The sequence below is a fragment of the Geospiza fortis genome, unplaced genomic scaffold (assembly GCF_000277835.1).
Source record: "Geospiza fortis unplaced genomic scaffold, GeoFor_1.0 scaffold237, whole genome shotgun sequence".
Classification (NCBI taxonomy): Eukaryota; Metazoa; Chordata; class Aves; order Passeriformes; family Thraupidae; genus Geospiza; species Geospiza fortis.
Genome location: NW_005054319.1, coordinates 2,555,874 through 2,571,460, shown reverse-complemented (window position 1 = coordinate 2,571,460; position 15,587 = coordinate 2,555,874). Strand labels below are relative to the sequence as shown.

At 39.6% G+C, this 15,587-nt stretch overlaps 1 protein-coding gene across 1 annotated transcript in view; it reads left to right on the top strand.

Moving 5' to 3' along the window:
• GPR146 (G protein-coupled receptor 146) overlaps nt 1–15,587 on the top strand; it is a 46,209-nt gene that overhangs the window by 7,164 nt on the left and 23,458 nt on the right. The window contains exon 2 of the mRNA XM_005420361.2: nt 15,145–15,186. The gene's annotated coding sequence lies outside the window, so the exon portion shown is untranslated. The remainder of the gene's footprint in view (nt 1–15,144; nt 15,187–15,587) is intronic.

Sequence of the window (15,587 nt, the reverse complement as noted above, 5' to 3'; positions counted from 1 at the left end):
GGATTATTTGAACAACCAGAAAAAGAACAACAGTGATATATACTGAGAATTCAAACAGCACCCAAAATGGAGAGAAATGCATAAACTCTGCATACAGGAGGCCCTCACTGGCAAAATATATAGAATGTTCTTAAGCTGACAGTTTTATAACTCTAAATGGTTTCGCAAATGAAATCCAAACAAAAGAGCAGAGATGTACTCTAAATCACTCAGCAATTGCTAGTTAGAAAAACCAGCAACCACTAACTCCTGCAAACAAAAACAGTTGCCTTAGGAAAGCTTAATGAACGGGAAAGATGTCAAGAGTTTTTGTTGTTCTTCTTTCAGCTTTATTTTTCTGTATTCCTGAATCTGTACACATAATGATTCAGTTCACCCTGACAAATACTGTATAACCAACTATCAATCACAGCAACTTTTTATATGTTGAGAGCAGTCAGATACCAAGTGATAAAGCGAGTTCAGGCAGAGGGCATATGTTAAGCAGCTGTGAGTCCTTTACTCCGTCTGTAACCTAAAAGCTTAATGTCATTACACAGAGATCTGATTTCTTCCTTGCCTGCCTTACACTAGAATACCCACATTATATGGAATAGAGATTATTGACTTAATGGAAGAGATAGAGCCACATAGTGACTGCAGTGGAACAAACAATGTGCTTATAAATTAGATGGAGCATATTCTGCTCACAGTGAAAGATTACACAACCAAGTGCTGCTGTTTAGGCTCTAAAGAAAGCTTTACACTTATGAATATAAATCTCAGGTAATAGTTTTAGGAACAATTTAAACCTGCGTAAGTCAGTACTGCTGCCAAAAGACACACTCCCCATCTCCCACCTCTTCCTTGGCACAAGTGTTTGCAGAGTTTTGTAAACCCATTTGGGTGAAAATTACCTCTGTGTCCCCTCGCAGAGGTTACTTTATTACCAAATCAGTTTGTTAATTTGATTCACTGTGAACATTTCTGCCAGCAAAAGGAGGAGGTGACACAAAGGTGGAAGCAAGTGGAGGTGCAGCTTGTGGGATCCCATTTTTTTGCACCCTCTGGCTGAAGACACCATTCCTTAAAATAAATGTGAAAGTGTAAAATACGTAATGTTGCTATGTGTATCCTGCCTTTTACATACTGGGGTGATGAACTGCAGCTTGTCAACTCTCAAATTACCTCAGATCATTTGGTATTTGTTGCTCTTTAGTATCATCATGCATGGGCTTTCAATTATTTCCCTCTAATTTCAGAATTATGGTAGAGGTCTAGTAAAGGCAGAAAGCATAATTTTTGCTTCCAAGGGCCTGAACTCAGGTGTTTCATATTATTAAAAAATATAATTTTGATTTATTGCAGATGCAAGCAAGGAAATTAAAAAAATTACAACAGACAACCAAAATAGCAATTAATAAATGTCTTACAGTGTACAGGACTCACATTTCCACAATGCTGAGAGCATTTGTATGAGAGGGAAGTTCCCCTCAGTTCTCCATCCTCTCAGTTGGGCTGCTGGTTCAGTGAGTTTCTCCTCTGGCTGATGTTTCTGGCTGCTGGAGCTGTGACTCCTGACCTGCAGTGTTTCCCTGTCCAGCACAGACTCTGGTTACCTGCCCATCAGAAACTCTGAGGCACAGCCAGATTCCACTGGAGCTGTCAAGGTTTTGCAGCCATTTCAAGGTACAACTCCAGTGAGAAGATGCTGGTTTGCTTCCTGCAATGTCAAATGAGCAGGAAAATCCCCTTCACTCACTGCCTACCCATCAGAAACAAGTCTTCTGTGGCAAAAATTCATGGGTTTCCTTGCTCATTCTGGAGTGGGTAATGGTAGCAGTCAGTCATTGAACTGTTCCAGAAGTTTAACAGATGATGACTGAGTTCAAAATGAAATTTCACTTGTATCATTTAGCTAATTAAACAAATAAATGCTGCCATCTAAAAATAACTCATACCCATAACTTCATTAAAATACCTAATATAATAAAGAAAACAGGTTATCTTCATATACTGTACAAATAAAAACATATTACAAGATGTGGTCAAGGCAGCTCAAGAACAGCAAGTGTTACCATCCCCTGTCCTTCCCTTTGCTTTTCCTTTTGGACTTGCATCACAACATTCAGTTCAGCAATGACTCAAAACTAAGTGGCCTGTTAGGAATTAAGCTCTAGGAACCTTTAGAAAAGCCTCACAATTCTGTAAACAGAACATCCAATAATCATCCAAGTCTGTAAGCTCACAATGGGCAGACACTGATAGGAGACACTACCAACAGAACAGAGGAGTTGTAAGAATCAACTGAGATTTTGATGTCTTACTGCCAAAACTTTAATTTGGTCTATTTAAAACTCTTCATCATAGGTAGCATGCAAAAATGTCTTTGACGTGCCTATGTGTCTCTGAGCCCACTCCTGTTATTAGCTAATTAGTAGAAAATCTTACCTTAACAGTGTGAAAAAGGAATTCACAGCTTCTACTTCCAGAGCAGAAAGAAGAATGGTATCTAATACCAGTGATTCAAACACTGCCAGGATCTTAAAGCACAGCCATTGAGTTAGAAGTTAATCGACATCTTAATTGAGAATTCCCACCTGGGAACTGTGTTTATTTAGTGTCAGGGCAGACTGTTCTGCTTTCTGAACCCACACACATAGAAACGTGTTTATCTCCAATTCAAACTAATGTTTATTCCAAATTCAAACTAATGTTCAACTATCAAGTTATGTTTCTGCCAAATATATGTATATACATATATATATGTACTTCAGCCCATCAGTGTATCTACACAAGAAGTAAGGACTTAAATTTGACACACTGGTGTGACTCTCTTAAGGATAAAATAAAGAGTGTGAATTTTCACAGTTTAGTTGTTTCATGAAAAACTGAAAAAAAAATTAAACGTTATTTTCATGGAAAGGGTCTTTCATTTTGACCACAGTACTTAGGGTCATCAGTGCAGAAGTAATGACACAGAGAATTGTTCAGGTACAAAATGTCTAATTCTTCAAACATTTGGTTAATTTGTTTTCTAAACCTAAAGCAATATTTGATCAGTTGAACAAATACTTGAAATGCATTTGGCTAGTTATCTATTTAGAAAGAGAACAAATTTATTTTAAAGGGTTTCTTTTACCCTTTGGTCACCATAGAACAAAAGTTAGATTGAGCTCACAGGATTTTAGGAATTTTTAGGGTTTTTTTTTTTAATCTGATCTCAGATTAGACCTCCTCAGAGATTACTGCTGTCAGGACACCAGTGATAATGGGAAATGTTTTAGGAGTAGGAGTGCTTTAACAGGAAAAGACATACATGCTGTAAGAACTGATATGGCAGAACACTCTTCCTTTACCACTTAAGTAAGCAGAGCTGGTTTAGGATGTCTGTGTCATTGAGGTAAAAGGAACACACATTTGACAGTAGGAGCACACATATGAAAATCTATACAAAAATTCTGACTAACTACAAAAGACAAAGTCTAAAGAAGTGAAAAGTGCAGTCATATCAAGGTTTGTTTTCAGTTTAAAACTGGCACATGATCAAAAGACTTGAGAGACAGTTATTGCTTGAAAATGGATAATTAGCCTGAAACACCTCCTAAGCTGTTCAGCCAATAAATTTACCAGAAATAAAAGGAGAAAAATATCTAATACAGCTCCTCTTACAAGCAACTGTCAAGAGTTTTTTAGGCATTTTTATCTATTCAGAGAGTAGATCTACTGCCAAACTGCCTGAATATCTTTCCTTTTTAAATAAAAAACTACTTAGATCCACATTGGGAGGTGTCAGAAACATAACCCATATAACAGAGCATACAGACCTCTAAAGGCTTCTGAAATCCTTCATCCCTAGTAAAAGCCTTGTATCTTCCATTACTTTCCATTTAGTTTCTTAGACTAAAATTTGGATTTCAGTCAAATTAGGCTTAATGTTCCTGGTACTGTCACAATTTCAAATATTTATAATTTTTCTAATTCTGTCCCAAAACTTGTAGAATTTAGAATTTTTGTCTTCCTTGCAAAGTTATGTGGTTGCAGTAGGACACCAACTGCAGGTTCTCTGAAATTCTGAAGTTACACTGAGGGGATGCCATTTGTGAATTCTGCTTTAGCATATGTTCAGTATATAAAGTTATTTAAGTGCTGTACAATAAATAACACAGCAACATAAGCTTTCAACACATTTTGAAGTAAAGTCATAAAAACAGTCTTGTTTTGGCCAAAGTGCAAAAATTTATTCGCAACAAATGTTGCAAATAGGAAGCCACAGAATCCACTACAAAGACAGACAATTCCATAGCATTTTTGTGGCTCTTTCTCCACAATGATAGTCAGAATTTTAAAAACTAGGCCATATAATACCTGACCTGCTGGGTCAGTGACTTTTGTAGCCGTGTCCCCATGGCTCAGCTGTAGATGACAACCAGCAGCATGAGGGATGGGCCACAGCAGCACTTCTGGGCCTTCATTAACACAGAACCCAGGGTACAAAGGGCTCCACAGCAAGTGGAGAGGAAAATGGATTTATGGTATCAGTACAGGCAATACATTTTAAAGAGCTGGAGAAACTCCACAGTAATTAAGAACTTCTTAGGATAATCACTCACAGAGTGTATCTGGCTTGTGGTAACTCCCAAGCAGGGATCTTGCAGAAGTGAATAATTAGAACCTATTACAATAAGATTAGGGAGTCTTTGCCTGAACAAGCATTGGATATAGCATCATCCTTCAGGAAGAATGATGGGTGAAGGTGTTAGCTGCACTCCCACCAGTTCTTCTGGAAACTCTTAGGTGGAGAGGTGTCTGACAAAGCTGTAAAATTCTTGCAGTGCTCATGGGGACACTCTGGGTTACACACACGTGTGTCCAGTGGCTTCTGCAGTTGGTTGGTTATTTAAGGGCCACTGAGCAGGGCAGGTACCACTTTGGGTGGGAAGATCTCCAGGGTTAGAGACAGGAACACTGCTCCTGGCACATGATGGAGCACTTTGCTTGCCCGTGTCTGTCACTACAAGCAGTACTCGTTAGTTTTGGAGCACTGGGTGTCCCACCTGCCTGGTTTGATGCCAGAATTTTCTCTGATGCCTGGATCATTTAAGGAGCTTCTAGTGTTAAGATGCCAGCTGGATCACTGGCTTAGGCTTTGCATTTTGGTCTACTGAAGAAAGTGACCTTCAGTCACACTCCCTTCTCCTCAGCCTTTGAGTGAGGTGAATTGAGGAGGGGGAAGAACTAAATATACATGGAAAGCTCATAATGCTAATTCAGTTTTGAATGCTCATCGAGCTTACATGGCTGACATGAAATCCCTCCCAATTGTGAGTAATTAAGAACTGTAACTCAATAAATAAAAAGTGTTTGTAGGCAAAACCACAACTGGATCCTCCCTTGCAGCAAAACTGTCTGGTAAGGTCTGGACTTCCATATTTTCTCATGTTATTTTCCGAAGGCATCTCGGTTCAAATGGTTTCCTGATCAAAGATAACATATGGCACCAGCAACAAATGAGTCTCTCCAGAGCTGCCGACTCACTGCACCTTCAGCACTGAGTCACAACAGAACCTTTAAACTGGAACGTTTCTGAAATGCCAAATCTAATGCAGATACCAACACTAAACTTACTGTGCTGTGCCCAAAAACTGCAAGAAATCAAACAAAAGAGTTCATAAGCTCTACAAAGAAGATCTGTGAAGGGTACTTTACCCTGGGAACAGTATTATCAAATTCGGTTCCAGTCTGGAAATTCAGAAAAGAAAGGAAACATTAGCATTTTTCTACTTTAAGAAGCAAGGGGGAAACAAAAATCTTTGAACACAACTCTCTTTCTCAGCATCAGATTCATTATACCAAGTCATCACAAACCTGTATATTTCTGGTTACTGAAGGACTTGTGGGCTAATATAGGGGGAGAAAATCACTAAAGAAGTCAGACTTCATCCATACTGTTCTTACAATGTGGATGACACAATGTAATAATTTTAATTTCTTCATCTGGAATGGTATCTCTCATACAGTTTGTTCTTTCTGCTCTGATTCACCCCCATATAAAAAATCCCAAATTATAAAAATACATTAATATTTTAGCTGTTTTGGATTTGCTGTGTTTTTTGTTACTTTATCAGGCCTTAAATCCTAGGAATGCCTTTCTCTGCCTGAAAGAAGAAAATACCCTCTTATGTACCCATGCAAAAAGAACATTTAGTATTCAATCCTTTTAGCTGCAAAATCAAATGCCCCTGCTGGAACACAAAAAGGAATCAACATCAGACATACATTTGAAACACATTACACAAGTGATTAAAGAAAAAAGGGAAGAAATCTAAAATAAACCTACTTGCATAACAGCCTGTGCACAACCCCTTGAGATTTTAGAGTGGGATAAATATGTTTCAGACTGTGCCACTAATGTGACGTTTTAATGGTGTGAGAATGATAAACAAAACTTCTTAGAGATAGACAATAAATGATAGAAGTCTGCTATACAATTCAAAGGCCCACATAAACAAATCTGCATTGATCTTTTTCTGCCAAGAGTGGACATCTCACCAAACCTGGTGATGGATGCAAGAGTTGAAAATGTTGTCACTTTTTCTGGACAATGAAGCAAAACCACAGAAACCAGCAGGAGAAGCAGCCAAGTTTAGCCACCACATTTGGCTACATATATTTATATCCTTTAAATCCACAGGCAGCATCTAAACAAGGATACAATTGTCATTCCCTTTGTAAGAAAATGATGAGTTGTACTATGCTAATAACATGCTCTGCAGTAGCGAGGAATGAGAATCGATTTTCATGAAGTAATACCAGAATGTGATTCCACACTTCAGTAATAATATTTTCTGCTGTAAATGTGCAACAAAGGTGTGTGCAGCCAAGGGATGGTAAATAGAGATCCAGGGAATTATGCAGCATCTGGTCCAAGCCAGTTATGAGTGAGGGCAGGGGAGGAGGACACGGGAGGACACGTTCTGAGCTACAATGGCTTACGCTGATAAGGGAACTGGCTGGAAGTACTCCTTGGATGAGCTCATTTCATACTGTGAGCGTGATGCTATCACAGAAGTGCTTAAAATGAAAGCCAACACAGAGATTCCCGTTATTTTGCTTGACTCAGAAAAAAAAAATCATTTACACTGAAAGCTTGTCTTCATTCTTACCACGAAGTGTGAGTTACACAATATGTCATCACAGGAATTGCATGTCCCAAGAAAAAACTCTTGATTTAATTTAATTTAAAATGAGACAGAACTGGGTCAATTTGATATACCATCATGACTGCTTTGTTTATCAACAAAAACCATGTACTATTGCCCATAACTCAGTTTTAAGAGTATATTATCTAGCAGTTTTATAATCAAGATTGTTTTTACTACTGGAAATTATATAAGCTTGGACAAGGATAACATTCAACATTATCAACTGGAAGGCACCAGAGTTATGATTTCTAGGCACAAGTCGTAATTGGATTGGAAGGCAAAGTTCAAGAAAACAGTAATACTCTTGTGTATTAACAGAAGGCCTGTTCTGCTCTGTAGTGCTCTACCCAAGGCCATTTCCTTCCTTAATATTAAAATTCTAATCAGCCTTCATTTCATCTGCAAAAATTTATGACCTAGTCCATGTTCTGTGTATAGATTTAGAAACAAACAGACCTGGAATATGAGACCCAGCATGTTATAAATTCTTAATTCAACTATAAAAATCTGTACAAGCACAGAGGGAGAATGTTTAAAACACACTGAGTTCCCCACTGTGCCACACAGTGAATTATGGCTATGAACCCTGCAAATGTCTTAGTCTTTAAATGCAGCTGTATTAATTCCAGATTTGATATTAAGATCCTAGATATCAAACCCTGAGGAAACTGGACCTACTGTAGAAGATATGAAAATGGAGAACTATAACCACAAGAATAAATTCTCCACAAATTTGCCTTCAGCGGTGCTTTCCAAACTACAGGGCACTCGCTGCAAGCAATGTGCCTGTTTATTGAGTGGCTTGTAAGAGTTGCCAGAAAACCTGAGCATGTTCTCCTAAGCACTGCTGCCATTTAAGTCGGTGTCTTTGGCAGGATCTGTGTTTGAGGATTTCCAGAATACTGGAAAGTAAGCTGCTGCGTCTAAACAGAGAAAATAGTTAGCTCACTCAAACCCTTAGCTGTTGGGGTTTTTTTTTTGCTCCCAGGGAGACACCTCTGACTTGAGTATCATATCTCAAAATTAAGCCAACAGCAAAGACAAGGAAAAGGAAGTCTGGGAAACGGAACAAAACAATGTTTACTCTGCAAGGTAAATCAGGGAAATGGCTAGAAGGGCAGAATTACAAATCTAAATGCTTGAGTCTCCAAACAAAACATTAAAACATGAAGCTCACTCTTCAAAAGAGCAGCAACAAACCCTGAGGATCACAAGTGTAAGGGTACGCGTCCTCTTCGTGCCTCAACATAGCTCCAGAGTAGGTATTTATGTCAAAACAAATGGGTGGGCCACTGAGAACTGTGATGTGGCAAATCAACCACACCACTTCCTCCTTGTTGCAAAATCCCATTCTTCTATTCTTTGTCAACAACACGTTCAGCCCACCTCCAGCTTCTCCGTGCTCGAGCACTACACCACTCACCATCCTCTGCTCGAACTCCCTTCCGCAATCCTTCCCCTCTGGGGGAGGGTGCACGCCTTCCAGTCAGTAACCTCTGCTACTGAGGACAGGCTGGAAGGCAGCTCTGTGTCCCAGCACCAGGTTAGCTGAGAGATAACCCCGTGCCATCAGGCAGGTACCAGAACTAGAGGCAGTGCAGGCATCCCAGTGACTGGAGGTGGTCACATTCACACGGCTGCTGGCAGGAAAGTGCCCATGTGTTCAACTCACCAGGAGAGCCAGGGGCAAACACATCCCCCCCTGGGAGCTGGCTGGACACATGGTGCCATCGAGCTGTCAGCAGGTCACAGAAAGTGCTCTTCAGCCATCAGCTCTGCAGCTCTGACAGAGAGATGTGTGAAATGTCAGCGCCGTGTGTGAATATAAATAAAGTCAGGTCAGCCTACAAGGCTGGAACATTGCACAGTCTGATATGGGATGGGTTAAATTTTAGGGTGCACAAATAATTTTCAATGACCATGTCAAAAAAAAGAAGGGATGGTGAAGTGCAAGAAACTGCTCCAGCTGGTCATGGAACCACTGCTAAGGAATTCAGCCAAGTCCCCAGGCCACAGCACTGCCTCCAGACACCACCACCAGCTTTTAAATCCAGAATGACTCCACTGCCTTACACCAAAGTCAGAACCAGTTTGTTGCAATACCCTGGTAGGGAGTGGAAATAGGAGGAGGAAAAGAAACCTCACTCAGTCCATACAGGTTGGCAGGAAGTAGAATTGCCCAAAATCCATCAAGTAAAATTGCATGTTAATTGTAACGTAATTTTCAGTATTTGAATACAATTTCCTCTGCACTTTTCCACTCCACAAGACACACCTGACAATTAGAAGCAGCTCTGCGGGTGCCCTCACACTGATCCACCTGCACGTTACCAACACACAGGTGTTGATTTGCCAAACTTAGCATCCTGCAGATGCTGTTCCAGCAGGTGCTGCTGGGGCCACTTCTATTTCAGACTGCACAAGCAGTTCACTGACTGGCCAACAGCTCTAAACTACATTTGGGAAAGCATCCCAGCTCTCAAACTTTGTTTAGTCTCTCTGAGAATCTAAGAATAATTAAATAAGGAAATTTATAAAATATCACTACAAACAAGCAGCTGTAGAAAGTGGAATTTAAGAATGTAATTAGATTATGATATTTATAAACTTAATCATAAAAAAAATTTCTAAAAATTAGAGCCTGTAAATGAATCTTCATTTATGTAACAAGCAGTAAGAAAAATCTCATAGGACGTGTAAGCAGTTGAGACTGACCTTCAGTGACTGGGTGCATAAGCAAACCCTCTTGGGTGATTTTTCACTTCTGCTGTGTCTCAATATCTTCAATAAAAGGGTGGGTTTGCAAATGCTGGGGAATATTTGGGGTTTTTTTGTATTTAATGGACTACAGCCATGGCAAAGACTGCTTATCTTTTTTTTTTTTTTAATTTTACACATCTAAAGGTAACTTTAAAGATCAAGTATCTTTAGAAAGGACATGACACAGCTTTTATTCTGCCTGCTTACTCTAGACAAGTTACTCTTAAAAAATAATTTACAAAACAGCAAGGACATAAATTTCAACAGAAGACAAAGTGCCAAAAAATCCAAGGAATTACAGGGAGCTAACACACACTGCACATGTGAACCTAGAACTTAAAAGTTTTGTCTTGTATTAAAATGGACTAAATTAAGATTTCTCTAATGCAACAAGTTACAAAGAAGAACACTAAACTCTGATATTAATATTTACTGTTGTGGAGAACAGACATATATTAGCGAAGGCAGCATCTGCCACTTGGAAACCAGCCGAGTGACTTCAAACCTGGCAATTGTGCAAATCTGTGTGTACTATAACATAAAAATATTAATTGAGAAGCATATAAGTTAGGCTTGTCAGCCTTAATATTTTCTGGTGATTTGAATGGGGCCAGAGAATAAGATAAGTATCTTTACAAATCCAGTTGGCTTTACTTCAAATGCAAAAGTTTCTAAGCTGCACAAGAACAGGAGCCCTGTAAAATTAAATTTTGGATGCAAAGCCATCCCAGTACTGCTCATCATCTTGTACTCTGAATCCTGTCTACAGCAACAGTTTTTGGTGAGCTCACTGTACTTCCCTGAAATACTGTACAACATACAATTATTTTTGTAAGAATTTGGGGTTTGTTTTTTTGCATCAGAGCTACACTCATCTCTAATTATTGTATTTAAAACAAGTTCTGATTTTTTAAAATTTAAAATTTATACTAATGAAATATTTTCATTGGCACTGATAAGTTAAAGATTACTGGAGCTTTCTTTGCAGCTTTTAATCAAGCTGGTCAGTATTCCCCATTTAACAGTGCAGATCAGCTTAATTCATTTAGCAGCTAAAACTTGGAGTGAACAACGAGTATTTTCAAAACAAATACATCAAGTTAAATTAAGCAGGGGCAGTTGTGGTTCATCTGAATCATATGGCTCCAGATTTCAAATCTAAGCTAAGGAAATAGAGGTTATGACATCCTGCAGCTGCGACAAGTCGTGTTCATAAAGCAACATTAAATCAAGACCACTTGGCCAGTTCAGGCAGTTGCTTGTGTGGAAGTGAAAGATCCCATGGGAGCATTAAAAAAAAGAAAGGTTCTGGTGTCCCAGCCAAACCCCCCTTCCTTAACTTAATGCTACCAGGGACTAAGTTTCTTCAGAACAAATGACCATGGAAGCTTGTTGCCAAGTAATTGCTACTGATTTACTTACATCCAATAACAGGGAACAGGAATCAGACACTTGGCAAAATACACCAGCAAGTAAATTAGAAATGGTCCTCCCATGCTACACAAATGCCAAGTGCTTGAGGCTGCTCCTGGGTACTCTGGATTTCAGAAAGATCCTTTGGGTGATTTGATTGACCATAAGAACACACAGATGGCCACAGGGACACGTCAGTGGCAGGGAGAAGCAGCTGGAGCTTCCTTGAGGCAGTGGTGTGGGTGCTGCAAGTTAGGGGCACAGCACTACACAGATAATCAAGTTTTCCTTCAGCAGAGAGGCTCCGGAAGGAAGAAAGGATTGGGTCTGGAAATGTTATTTTCCAGTCTCCCGTTTTGCAGCATTCATCTCTGGAAGTAAGGCCAGGTGTGATGGAGCTCTGAGCAACCTGGTCTGGTGCGTCCACAGCAGTGGGGCTGAAGTCAATGATCTTTAAGGTTTCTTAAAACCCAGGCAGCTCTGGGAGTCTGTGATTTTAAGATCTATTTATTGATACAGTAAGTACTGATAAAATATCTGAGAGTTGGCATTTTCAATTAGAGCAGATGGAAAGACTTTTCCAAAATTTTGTGAGCAAGTACTGGTGGCTGAAACATTCACTGCTCCCCTGAGCACCAGGAAAAAAAGTGCCTGTAGCTTTCCCCTTTTTTTTCCCTTTCTTTTTTTTAAGCAGGGAGGAAGCATGAAACAGTAGTACTGATTGAGACTTTCATGACACTATCTGGATGCCAGTGTCATGCTGTGTAAACATGTGGATCCATTAGACAATTGTTGGAAGCAGTGAATTCTAAATTTGATCTAGTGATAGGACTCCTGCTGTTTGGGAAAAAAATGGGGTTGCGAAACCACACAAGGAAAATGCTTCAGGCTTCTTAAAGAAAAAAAAAAAAAAGCAAAGCACAGCATGAACAAGGATGTCCTGATGGCCTGCAGATCCTGACACAGAAGAAAACACCTGAGCTCTTTATAACTTTGTCAAACTTTGTCCAACCTGAAAGGATAAAAACATTTGCATAGAGAAAAATTCATGTCCGCATGCAGAATATGAAATCTTTTCCTTGCTAAAGGACAATCTGCACCAGTGATTTGTATCTCCTTGCACATTTCTTGTGTAAGCTCCTGCTGGAACTACAGCTGGAGCTCTCCAGAATTCCCAGAGATGCTGGCTGGGGAAGGGAGTGGTACTTAACTGCCTTCCTTTGCTTTGTGCTGGCAAAGCAGCACTTCTTGCTTTGTAGTACTTAATGGCCTAAAACACACGTTGAAATTAACTCCCTCATTAGCTACATAGCTGTTACTCCTTATCACTTTCATTTCTCTTAATTATAGCACTGCAAAATTTTATGTTCTGATTTAGAATTCTGCATGATTAATATAATACATGAATTATATTTCTTAGAATATAAAACACAGGCCTCATGAATAAAAGTATAATTACACATGACCTTTGAAATCATACTCCATTCTTTAAGCTATCTAGAAATAACTATGCTTGTTCTGGCCATGCAACAATTTAATTTCAAACTGATTAACCAGCATTTTATTCCACTCAAGTTGCCTACATTAAAACAAAAACCAGTTGAGTTCAGCTCCCAGCAAAACTGCAAACCCACTTTAAGGCTGTCCCTATAGAACTTGTTATTCATCTCCACAGACTTACAGATGTGAAGAGCCCTGTGTACAGCTCAGCATTCCCATTATGATTCATGTTGTGATTTAATCAATCCTGAAACATTATTTACTACATAAAAGAAATTGTACTCCAACAGCAAGGATCAGAAAGCAAAAGAATCAATGCAGGAGGGCTACTGAGTAAGGGAGGAGGAAAGCAGTGAGTCAGTCACACGCTACCTTGGGAAGCTGCAGCAGGTCAGCAGCAGCAAAGCTGCTCTTTGGAGGCTGCTGGGTGACCACAGAACTTTTCTCCAGCCCAGCCCTGAGAGCTCCATGGGCACACAGCAGTGGTCCTTGGAAAGCAGATCCCAGCACTGCACATTGCTGTGCACATAAAGAAACTTGTGCAACTGTGCCAGCCGAACTCAACAACTCCCATGTCTAGTTCTAGTGATTCTCATGCCCACGTGGAGATGAGGCCACAGGACAGAATTAAAGCTCTGGAGGACTGCATTACGCAGGGAGAGCCGTCTCCTGCAGCCTGTCCTTACACAGCTGGAGCTCCCAGAGCTCCAGATGTGTCCCAGCTGTGTCCAGGTGGGACTTCAGCAGTGACAGGCACCAGGAGAAGCTCTCCACAATCAGTTTCTGCTCTGAAGCATGGGGCAGCTGTCCCACTACTTCCCTGAACGTGACTTAAATTTGCATGGAAGTATGAACAGAACAGCTGCTCCTTCTTTGCACGGATTTATGGCAGATTTATTTTTGTTCTTGAGAAGTGAGGCCAGCCAGAGACTGTGATGAGCCAGCCACTACTGCAGGGCTTTACAGCCACCAGAGGTGGTGTTGGGCATTTCCACCTGTGTGGCACATCACAAAGTCACGTTAGCCATGGAAATGCCTTTCTCATAGGACCAAGACCACATAAAAATAGTAACAGTTTGTCTTTCTATTTACTATTCTCTATCAAACTATGAAACTAAAATTGCAAGCAAAATACTGGTTGCACTGTTTGTTTTTCTTGGGCCCTTAAATGCCAACCACAAGATGTCAAATGGAGGGCAGAGAGAGGCCAAGGAGAGCAGGGGAACTGGGGAGCCCTGATTGGAAAATGTGATAGTAACAACCATAACTGGTGCTGATAGTAGACAAAAAATCATTTGATCAGAATGAGATCAAATCTTTTACAGACCAGCTCTGCATCTCTCAATAAAACTTTAATACAAAAAAAGAATGAGGTGGCACAGACAACTATCTTAAAACATTTTTCCCAGATTAAGTATTCTACTTACCTCAAAATTCAGTCATAATTAAGTACCCTTGAACAAGTTAATCTCTCTTTTTAGGGGTGAATTAATCTACTCTTATTAAAGTTTGTCTTTCTCTACAAATATTACTGTTCAATCATTAATCTCAGCTCAAACCTCTTTAATTCCTTACATATGCCTGTTTATTTTTTCCCTACTGCAATACATATGGAAATCAGTGCTTTACTTATTTTTTCTTCTCCTTTAAATAAGTTGGATCTGATCTAAAGATACACGGAAATAGTGGTTATAAATTTTGAGTGGACAGATATATTACACTCCTTATAATGTAATAAAATATAATTCTCTATATTTTTTCCCCTTGGCATGCAAAGGAGTAAACACATACTCAGGAAAGTGAATTAATGTGACACTGTGTGCCAAACCCACCACTTTTAGCAGTAACAAACCAAAGTGACATTTATCGTGGTTTCACATTACAGAACAAATATTTCATATTGGGACTGTTACATGTCAGTTTTAACCCACCAAGCATGACATTTTTAATGAGGAGAAGGAAGTTATGGGTATATCTTTGGATCAATCTACAGCTTTTATTTAGGATCTTCAATTCACCTCACAAGTGTAAATAAAACCATCAGCCCCACTGTGAGGCATTACAGCATCAAACACCATGAACAATTATGTTACAGATTTTCTAATCACTGGATGAAAACACTGGGTATTGTAAATGCTACACAGAGATGGTCTAGGGAGATGCAAGACAAAAAAAATTAAAGTGATCTGTATTTACCAGATTTGATTAAATTTTGTTTTAATTTCTTTCAATCACCTAGAAGTAACTGTTTCACCTTTTCTTTTTTTTTTTCCTTTTCTCCTCCCAGTGGCTCCATCTCAGACTGACATTCTCCTGGGCTGCACCTCATGTAAGTAGAGCTGTAGCAATACAGTGTGATTATTACTGTGCATGCTTATTTCATCAATGTAAAACTGTGAAAATATTTACCAAAACTGGGACTTCTAGACCTGATACTTCTGTAAAAAGGTACTGGATTACCAAGACTGAAGACATAGCTAAGACAAATGGTATTAACTCTGAGATTGTCATTCTCAAAGATCACAAAGCTGCCATCTAAACAGTCTCATAAAGTTACATTCAATTTACTACATCTTGGTAAGTTTGTGAAATCTGCACTCTGTGGAAGTGTCCCATCATCCTTGATGCACTCCAGGGCTCTTTGCCAGGCGGGGAGACCTCTGGAGAAACAGCCTGGAGACATATCAGAGGGTTTAATTGGCATTACTTCTGCAAACTGCTTCCCAAGGC